Raw genomic sequence first — 10,327 nt, 5'->3', positions numbered from 1 at the left:
TTGGAAAAACTTGTCCATGCTTTTATCTTCAGTAGACTCGACTACTGCAATGGTGTCTTTACAGGCCTCACTAAAAAATCTATTAGAAAGCTGCAGCTAATTCAGAACGCCGCTGCTCGAGTCCTCACTAACACTAAGAAAGTGGATCACATCACTCCTGTTCTGAAGTCCTTACACTGGCTTCCTGTGTGTCAAAGAATAGATTTCAAAATATTGTTGCTGGTTTATAAAGCTTTGAATGGTTTAGGCCCAAAATACATGTCTGCCCTACTGCTAAATTATGAACCATCCAGAACTCTCAGGTCTTCAGGGACTGGTCAGCTTTCTGTCCCCAGAGTCAGAACTAAACATGGTAAAGCAGCATTCAGTTATTATGCTCCAAATATCTGGAACAAACTCCCAGAAACCTGCAGGTCCGCTGCAACTCTTACTACTTTTAAATCCAGGCTGAAGACTTTTCTTTTTGCCACTGCTTTTAATTGAACTATTCACATCTTAAACTGCACTGTAACTTTTAACTTTTATCCATGTATTTTTTCTTTTAATGTTTATTTTATTATCTTTTCTTTTTAATGATTGATTTTAAATGCCATTTTTAAAATGTCTTCCATTTTTGTAAAGCACTTTGAATTACCTTGTGTTGAAAGGTGCTATATAAATAAACTTGCCTTGCCTTGCCTTGCCTTACAAACATTACATTGGTGACCTACAGTGAGATGGTAACAGGCATGCGCTTAGTGCCCGCTTTCCAGCCAGTTTCTGTGGGGTGACGCATTCTGAGGTGAGGCAGAGCTCATCTGTGCCTCACCTTACCCCACAGTAACTGGCTTGAGCGCGCTCACAAAATAAGTGGCCGCGCTAAATTAGTGCCCGTGCTCCAGCAACTTACTGTGGGCTTACGAGAGGCAGAGCACGTCCCTGCCTCACTTCTCATCGCTCCCGTAGTGGAGCTCGGCAAATTTGCTGATTTTGACTATAAAAAGCGATTGGAATCATACATAAATCACACTTACAACACAGATCAGTGGAGACATTTTATTATTATTACTATTTAGTTTTTCTTTAGTTGTTTTTCCGTTACATTGGAGTATGACAGGTGAGGCTCTGCCTCCCCTGCCTCCCCTGATTGCAGGTCGCTGGTGTGTATATATATATATATATATATACGTTACGGCTGCGCCGCGTCAAAAATAGGATTCATCCTAATTTTAGAGGAGCCCTGCGCCGAGCCGCTTCTGGGACGCTTCTAAAATTCTCCTCTAAAATTAGGATGAATCCTATTTTTGACGCGACGCAGCCGTAAGGTAATGTCGGGCAGGCAGGAAGTGGAACGTTCAGAGCATATATAGCATATATATATATATATATATATATATATATACATGGGCGTCGCAGCCATTATATGAGGGTGGGACAAGTCCCCCCCACTTTTTCAAATGATTAGTTTAGACCCCCCCACTTTTACTATGCGGAAAATCCGTGAATCGGTCTATCCACTCGCCGCACTTTGTATAGCGCTTTGTCAGTGCTTCACTATCAAATGAAATCCATTCCACTTGCTTATTGAGAGAATGCCCAAATCAATGAAACTCCGTACCATGTTTTCACTGCTACTTTGCACCAAGGCAGATTCTCACATAGCGCGCGCATGTTCAAGGAGTGTTGTCATAGTTGGACAGCTCAGGGGCCTCATTTATAAAGGGATATACGCTCAAAAAATGGCGTACGCCAGTTTCTACGCAATGTTTGCGATTTATAAAATACTAACTTGACGGGAAAATGTGCGGTCCTCCACGCAAACTCTAACCCATGCATACGCACTAAGCACAACAACGGGAGAGACGAGAAACTGCGACACCGTTGGCAGAAGGAAGAATGGAGAGAAATATGTGGAAATAAATAAAATGTTACCTCTCATTTATCAAATATGAAGAATTCATTTTCAAACATTGATTAAAGCCAATCTTAACATGATTAAACAAACGCCTGTTTGAGACTCCTCAGTACACACAAAAACATAACTTGGAGAAATAAATAAATACGGATATGTTATTTAAAACCACCTCGAATATGTTGTGTTAATGTTATGAAATGTTTTCTCATAAATGATGCGGTAAGCAGGAGGACAGAATTACGTCTAAACTGACGCCGTTTTGCATTTCTATAGGTTGTAGATACGAGCATGGTTTTATATACTATCACGTTTAATCGTGTTTTATGCCGTTTGCCAAGACTTGATAAGTCGCTCGTAAAACACAGGAGGTATGGAAACTAAGAACACCATATGTGGTCAATTGTACAGCTAATATAACACAACACATTAGTTGTATTTCCTTTAACTGGTGGATTATGGATATATAGTTGCTGATCGACAGCTGGAACACAAACCACCAAATACAACAAAATAATTCAGATCCAGTCGTCATGACTCCACTCCGGAGGGATTCCCCGATCATTTCTTACAGTTTCTCATCAAGGGGGTGTCTCCTGTCCCCGGGACAAACACACTGCCTGAGGAAGGTTATGTGTATTTTTTTTGTCATTAACTTTTTTCGGACCACTTATTTATTTATTTTGGTGACGATCCGACCTCCATGCTGCTACTCTGGTTCAAACTGCATCCACCAAACAATATGATTTATCTCAAGCTCCCCAAAATAACCTAAATCTGACACGGTGTGAGATGTCTTTTTTAGCTGTTCGGTCGTAATTTCCTGCGTGATCTTCTTCATGCAGTCAGTCAAAATGAATGAATGAATGGGCGTTTCTTTGACTATTTATAGGCAAATATGGGCGTTACGTGAAGCCTGCAAAAGCTGCGCCGCATTTCGAGTCGATTGTGATTTATAAATGGAAACAGGCGTAGGAAGTGCCGGTACGCACTTCCCTCGCCGGTACGCAATGTTTTGTGAATCGGAAAATGTCGGAAAATGTCTGTACCTATTTTTTTGCTTTGTACTACGTAAGCAACCTTCTCACGTCAATCCTACGCAAGGCGTTATAAATGAGGCCCCAGATCTGTTGTATGAAGCGATGCCGGTAGCGGAGGTAAGGCACACACACCAAATGTTCAGGAAATGGTTAATACAGCGAAAATCAAAGCTGATGATCTCTTGGTTTGATATGTTTTCTCCCCCAGACAACATGGACATAAGAACATTTTTTTCAAAGAAGAGGAAAGTAAGTCATCAGCTGGTAGCAGTTAATCAGTTAACAGTGATGGCGGCGTCTCACTTCTGGAGAGGAGTTTCGTCTTTATGTCATGATAGAGAGATACAAATACTGAATAGTTTAGATGAGAAAAGGCATCGAAATGCCAGGTTACTAGTATTTATCATGTAAACAGGGAACATGAATAACCCGATCTCTCTGTGCTCATGTAAACACCATATCCCCAATATGATCATAACCGGGATAATACTCATAAACGGCTTACTGATGTCCATGTAGAGACGCAGTCAGTGTGTTTTACTGGAGCCTCAGTTCGATAAGAGATTATTTTCTGAGTTCTTTAATTTAGGTACTCTCTCTCAAAATGGTAATGTGCATTATGTTTTAATTATACTTCTTATCATTCAGAAGCTTTTTGTGTGTGTTTATGTTTTACTGAGTGCTTATAGGCTATTTCCATCCCAGTATTCAGTTAACTATTTATTTTCTGTGCACATTACATAGACTAGCTAATATTCTACCTACTGCTTGGGACTTTGAGTCTTCAAAATGTCCAATGTCACAGACTGGGACTTACTTTAGAGTCAGTTGTATTTACATTCAGTATGACTTGTTATGATTCAATGTGAAAGAGTATACTGCTCAATAAATAATTATCACTTCACCACCTCTCTTGACATCTAGGCACTTGAGAGTGAGTCAGAGGCAGAATACAGGGACAGTGGAGAGAGGTCCATTGCTGAGGTGAGTGATGAAAGGGAAATGACAGTTGAGAGTAAATTGTGATGTGGACTCTCATCCCAGGATTTTAAGGAAATCAGTGGGGATATTGAACAGGAAACATTTCAGTCAAGGGGCATCATATGACCAATATAGACAGAAGAGCAACATTTATTTGAACATTTAAATCAATGATACCATTCCTAGGTGAACTTAACATCTGTATGGAGTCAGATCAGTCTCAATATTAATAAATGCTCACAGAAGGATTCACAAATGTATTTTGCGATTTATATATAAATGACTCTCCACAACAATATCTCTCAATGCACTCACAAATATTTATTGTTGTATATAAATGTACAAAAAATGGGCATTTAAACTGCTTTTTATTAATTCAAAGACGGCTCTGAATTAATAATCAAATATGTTTCCTTTCTTTACTACTGGATGAAATTACAAAATGTACCCATCATTTTCCTCATGCTAGTATAGCCAAATAAAAGTATCAAACCACCTGTGAAAATCATAGACTGTATATATAAATGGACGTAGGGTCCGTGACGTCACCCATAGGATTCTGCAGAGTTGCCGAGAAGCCCTTAGTAGGCGGAGTCGGCAGTGACGTCAGAGTCTAACTCCCGCCTGCTCCAAATAAGGGCAAAGAGGCGGAGCCGAGGCGGGACCTGTTGCCTCCAGCTGGGAAGTAACAGAGCTAGCTGAAGCTAAGAAGCTAAGCTAACATGCTCCCCATCTGCACACTGCCGTCACATTTTACGTTTCTAAGGTAAGCGGACATGAAACTATTCAGCAAAACTATAAATAATAATCTAAGTTATTGAGTTTTTAGCATAATACTTCAGAATCTTAAAATCCCTTAACGTTTGTATGCAATGTGTTAAATGCAACACTGGAATCAAGCAAATATGAATATGTTTGCACAGGGTTGCCAACTCTCACGCATCTGGCGTGTGACACACGCTTTCACTCTCAATCTCACGCTCTCACGCTGCCCAAACTATTCTCACGCCAAAAACAAGAATACCGAAGACTAGAAACGGTTTTGAAAACTTTTGTCACGTAGTGATCGTCTTCTCAATAGAACATCTTTGATAATGTCTTCTGGCCAATCAGAATCACGATAACGGCGTGGTGTTGTTGCAGGAAGTCCCGACGGAGAATACTTTTGCGGTAGTACATCTCTATACATCGATACAACATTACGCGTTGATAGAAATCAACACGTAAATAAGACCCCACGGTTTGATGATTGATAGTTGTGTGGGCTGTCTTTCATTTTGACACACAGAACAATGGGGGCTATCCACCCTTATCCACAATGTAAAGTAATTCACACAGCCTCTTCTCTCTGTGAGGAGCAGCAGGTTCAGCTTTCAGAACAACCATCTTATCTTATTATTACTAATATTTAGTGAACTACATAGTTTTACATATCTTGTATGCCTTGTTGCCGCATATTGAACCAGCTCGAGTGCGCTAGAATCTGAAAGTATGCAGCCGAAAAAAATCTGCCCCTTCCTTCAGACTTCCTTATAGAGCCCCTCCTCCAACACACACGAACGCGCACATGACCAATGAGGGCACGAGATAAGTTTGTGCACAGATGGAAGGCTGACAGGCAGGTAGGCCATCCAGTTATTTTAGCCGGGCCGGCTAAAATGATTGGTCGTGCTTTTTACAGTATTACGCCTTCCACAGATGACATTATTTTATGTATTTATTGTCAAAGCATTTAATGTATTCATTGCTATCGGGATGTTAAGAGCATTCCATGGAATATAACAACAAGTGTTTCTGAAATAAATTACATACCCCACCTTTAATCAAACTCGTGTTTTTATAAAGAAAATCTAAATCTCCCCAGCATAAAGTGCGTGCTTCTGTGTGTGTGTGTGTGTGTGTGTGTGTGTGTGTGTGTGTGTGTGTGTATGTGTGTGTGTGCGTGCGTGCGTGCGTGCGTGCTGACCTATTGTAGTGTGTGTGTTTGATTGGCAGCTGGCCGGCCCTGCTGGCTGGGTGCTGCTCTGACTGGCCAGGATCATCTGGAGGTCTTTATCCCCGCACGCTGAGCAGGACACACACTGCTTCTTCTGGACACTACTCTTTAACCCATTTAATACACTTGAACAAAGGCAGTGGACCCCCATGTATACATGTTCCTGCACCATAGAACAGCTTGGAATTTAACCAAAGTTAGGGCCAGTTGGCCCCTACGTGACATTGTGGTTGTATTTGTCCTTCTGAAGGTAACGCTCAATTATAAAGAAGGAAAAATGTGTTTTTAATTTGAACAACATTTCCTGCCTAAGTACAACATACTGAAGAGTAATTGAAGACATGATCATTTAGTTTACGTCTCATTGTATGGCTTAACAACAGAACAGTAACCAGTTCTCTTTATTGTAAGTGTTTTTTGTCAGATAAGGGTTGTGTACTTTAGTCATCTTCAATGATATATTCATGACTAACTCTGGCTTCACAATTTGATATTGTTAACAAATGCCTGTTTGCAGGGTTGCCAACTCTCACGCATCTGGCGTGTGACACACGCTTTCACTCTCAATCTCACGCTCTCACGCTGCCCAAACTATTCTCACGCCAAAAACAAGAATACCGAAGACTAGAAACGGTTTTGAAAACTTTTGTCACGTAGTGATCGTCTTCTCAATAGAACATCTTTGATAATGTCTTCTGGCCAATCAGAATCACGATAACGGCGTGGTGTTGTTGCAGGAAGTCCCGACGGAGAATACTTTTGCGGTAGTACATCTCTATACATCGATACAACATTACGCGTTGATAGAAATCAACACGTAAATAAGACCCCACGGTTTGATGATTGATAGGTGTGTGGGCTGTCTTTCATTTTGACACACAGAACAATGGGGGCTATCCACCCTTATCCACAATGTAAAGTAATTCACACAGCCTCTTCTTTCTGTGAGGAGCAGCAGGTTCAGCTTTCAGAACAAACTAACACAAAACAAAAATGGCATTTATTTTTTTAAATGTGTAGTAATAGATTTATTTATTTTTCTTCTCAAGAGAGTATCAGAATGTGTATTTTATGTTAGTATTTAAAAAAATCTCCTGGGGGAGAATCCCCCCAGACCCCCCTGCAGGGGTTGGGTCTTCAGCATGTCAACTCTTTCACCTGTGGGGAAATTGCAGGATTGGCTCCAGGTCGCCCTTTTTATTTACTACAAGACAAATGTGCCTTTTTATTTTATACAGTTCAATTGGGATTGAGACAGGGAAATAATCTAAACCTCACGCGTGGCGTTTCACTGTCGGGGGGAGCGTGTATGTAATTACATTGCAAATACTGATTTGAGCCCCACCACTGTATGGGTTAGCCCTACCATAGATTACCCAACAAAAATATTCTGGAGCCGCAACTGCCGACCCGTATTGCGCATGCGCAGATCTAAGATCCAGTAGAAATTATAACAAAGTAAAAGTCTGCTGCTTATTGTTCTACTAGGCCAAAATAGAGTCAAAGAGTATATGAGAGTGAGAGTGTGTTAATTAATATATTTGGCAGTTTGGAGTAAGTCTGTAGATTTGTTTGTGTGTGTGTGTTTCATGTATAGGCCTCTCACGATAATTAATTTTGTTGGATACATTTTCCCAGAAATTATTGCGATAAACGATAATATTGTCGGCACCGTTGTATGACCATTTTAGACCACTGACATAATGATAATATATAATAATAATTCAAGTACATCCTTTCAAACTGCTAGTCACATCCTCATGTAAATGGCAATTTATCGAGGTCATAAAAATTATCGAGTTCATTTTTATTTATCGTACGATAAGTCAATTAATTGCTTATCGCGACAGGCACACAATAAAACAGTGGAAACAAACATGTTTGACTTTCATTAGTGAATGAAACTGTGTGCCCTTTATAGTCTGTGTCCATTATTGTGTATTTGTATATATTGTATATATATCCTATATATATGCTAAGGTCCCGCTGCTGACACGATAGCAGTCATTTCGTGCGCATATGTGTAATTAAACCGAATTAAACCCATGATATCAAAATCTCACTCCAGCCAGGTACCCAAAGTTGGCAACCCTGTGTTTGCATGACATTAGTTATTTATATTTTGCTATCACTTAATTATACGTTTAATACATTTAAGTCAAGCTAAGTTACAGTACATGTGATGGTAGCTAGTTAGTGCTCTTACCTGTGAGGCCTCCTCCAAACAGCATTATAACCAGACTGTATCATTAAAACTATAAGTACCAGTTCTAGATCCTTGACTTTAGACAAACAATTCAAAAGACAAAATGTATTTAAAGACCAATCTTTATTTGAAGGTGCCTCTTAACCTGAGATATTAGTTATACAGTAATAGTATTGACAATCTAAAAAAAACTGAGCAACTCAACAGTCAACTTTATATTTCTTATTGTCTAAAGCATTTATTATTTTCATTTTCCCCCACTCATATTCAGTGTGGACGGATTGAGACAGCGTGGTGTCCAGAGAGCTGCAGAGACTTCAGGGAGAAACCTCCGTGTGATGGACGTCCAGTCTGTTGGTTTGGAGAGGACTGAGGGTCTTTCCTCTGTGAGGAGGACCAGGCCTGATGGAGGAGCCCATGCTGGGCATAGCTGATACCAACTGCACAGGCCTTGTCTGTCACTTTATTTGACTAAATGTGGTTACTTATACATTTAATAGGTTTACACCTTCTGTCCATATGTGCTTTTTTATTTAAAACATGTTTGATTAACTTTTGGTTCACATTTCAATAAATTGAATTTGTATTTGCACTCCTTTTGTCCATTATTCTTACTGAAAATGTTAGATTACACATTCACATCTGACTGAAGATTGGCCCCATTTATTTGTGACGTTGCAAACTCTGCGGTACAAGGTACAGGTTGTGAAGCTCATAAAGTGAGGCAAATAGAATTAATCAGCTGATGGAGTGTAGATGTGGAAATAGGTGCATTCGATCAGCTGACTGTGTTTTCACAATAAAAGTAGTTTCTTAGTGAATGTCCTGTACTGGTCTTAAAATCTCATAACATCAGCTTTTAATTTTCCTCTTGGATGTGCTTCTTGACCCTCAGAGAAGGAGAAAATGTTGAGTCGTGTCTTTCAGGCATGTCCTTTCCTAACAAAAATTACAGGAAACATAAAACATATTATTGCAGAACAAGTGTGTTATTTATGAAAGAGGTGTGCTTGTGTTTAGGGGCTGTAGATATAATTATTTTGTAATTGTAATGTTTTATTTTATTTCAACAGTGAGCTACAAAGACAATCAGATTATGAATGAACAGTATGACATTCATCAACATTGAAATATATTTTATTATCAAAATAATATTTAACTGTTATCAAAACTTAGTGCAACTGTAGAAGCTTGCTCTGTTCTCTCACTGAAATCATAACTTTTACCACGTTTTTTACAGACAATATTGAGAGATAAATAGTAGCAGTTCTCACTAATAGCTTTGCCTTCAATACCTTAAATTAGAAAGCTGACAAAGTAATATTGCTTGTTAACATGTAACCCTTTGCATGGAAAAAACCCTCAACTTCACTGATGTGTAGGTGATCTAGTATTTAGCATTGTTTAATGGAATGTATATCAGTGTATTAAAGTCAATACTTCATTTATTTAAACCAATATCTTTCTTGATTCTTTGTACAGTATGAAAAAAGAGTATTTGTACCTGTGCTGAAGTTCACTGCTGTGAGGAGTCCAGTTCTGTCTCTCACTCTCTGGTCCAGCCTGTCTGCATCACCTGGAAACTTTAAACAAACAGATATTATGTAAAGAACCATGTGTACAAACAATATAACTTATTCTCTTCTGTTGAACATGTTGGATTGTGTATTGTCCGAGTCAGGGTCCTTTTTATTTTACTGTAACTTTGGAAGTTGTGTTACCAATGCTTACTGTTTATTTGATACCAATTTGGTAATGCAATTAACAAAAACAACAAGGTTTGGGTTCGTTCTTCAGATGACTGTGACGTTAACGTGTAAGCTCAATAATGAACTCCAGCTCAACCAACCATATTGTAATATCTAAGTAATCATCTTGAAATATGACATTAATAATTGTAATATACACACATCTTATTGTGAGGTTGATTTCACATACACTACTTCGACGTTAGCTTGTCTACATACTTGAGCATAGCCAATTTAAATTAACCTTAGCGATGCATACAGTTCCTACCTACATAATAAAATATCTCTCTAAGTTACAAGGATGACCTTATTTTATCAACCTCAAACAGAAGCCTTTTGTTCTACAGTACTATCTCACTTAACGCTTAACACTTGTCTCTTTCATTTTAACCTTTATATATACAGTCTATGGTTTTAAGTTAACTTGGAGGATACGATTAGCATCGTTAGCACCGATGTAGCTAC

The sequence above is a fragment of the Trematomus bernacchii genome, unplaced genomic scaffold (assembly GCF_902827165.1).
Source record: "Trematomus bernacchii unplaced genomic scaffold, fTreBer1.1, whole genome shotgun sequence".
Taxonomy (NCBI): Eukaryota; Metazoa; Chordata; class Actinopteri; order Perciformes; family Nototheniidae; genus Trematomus; species Trematomus bernacchii.
This window is presented reverse-complemented; position numbering follows the sequence as displayed.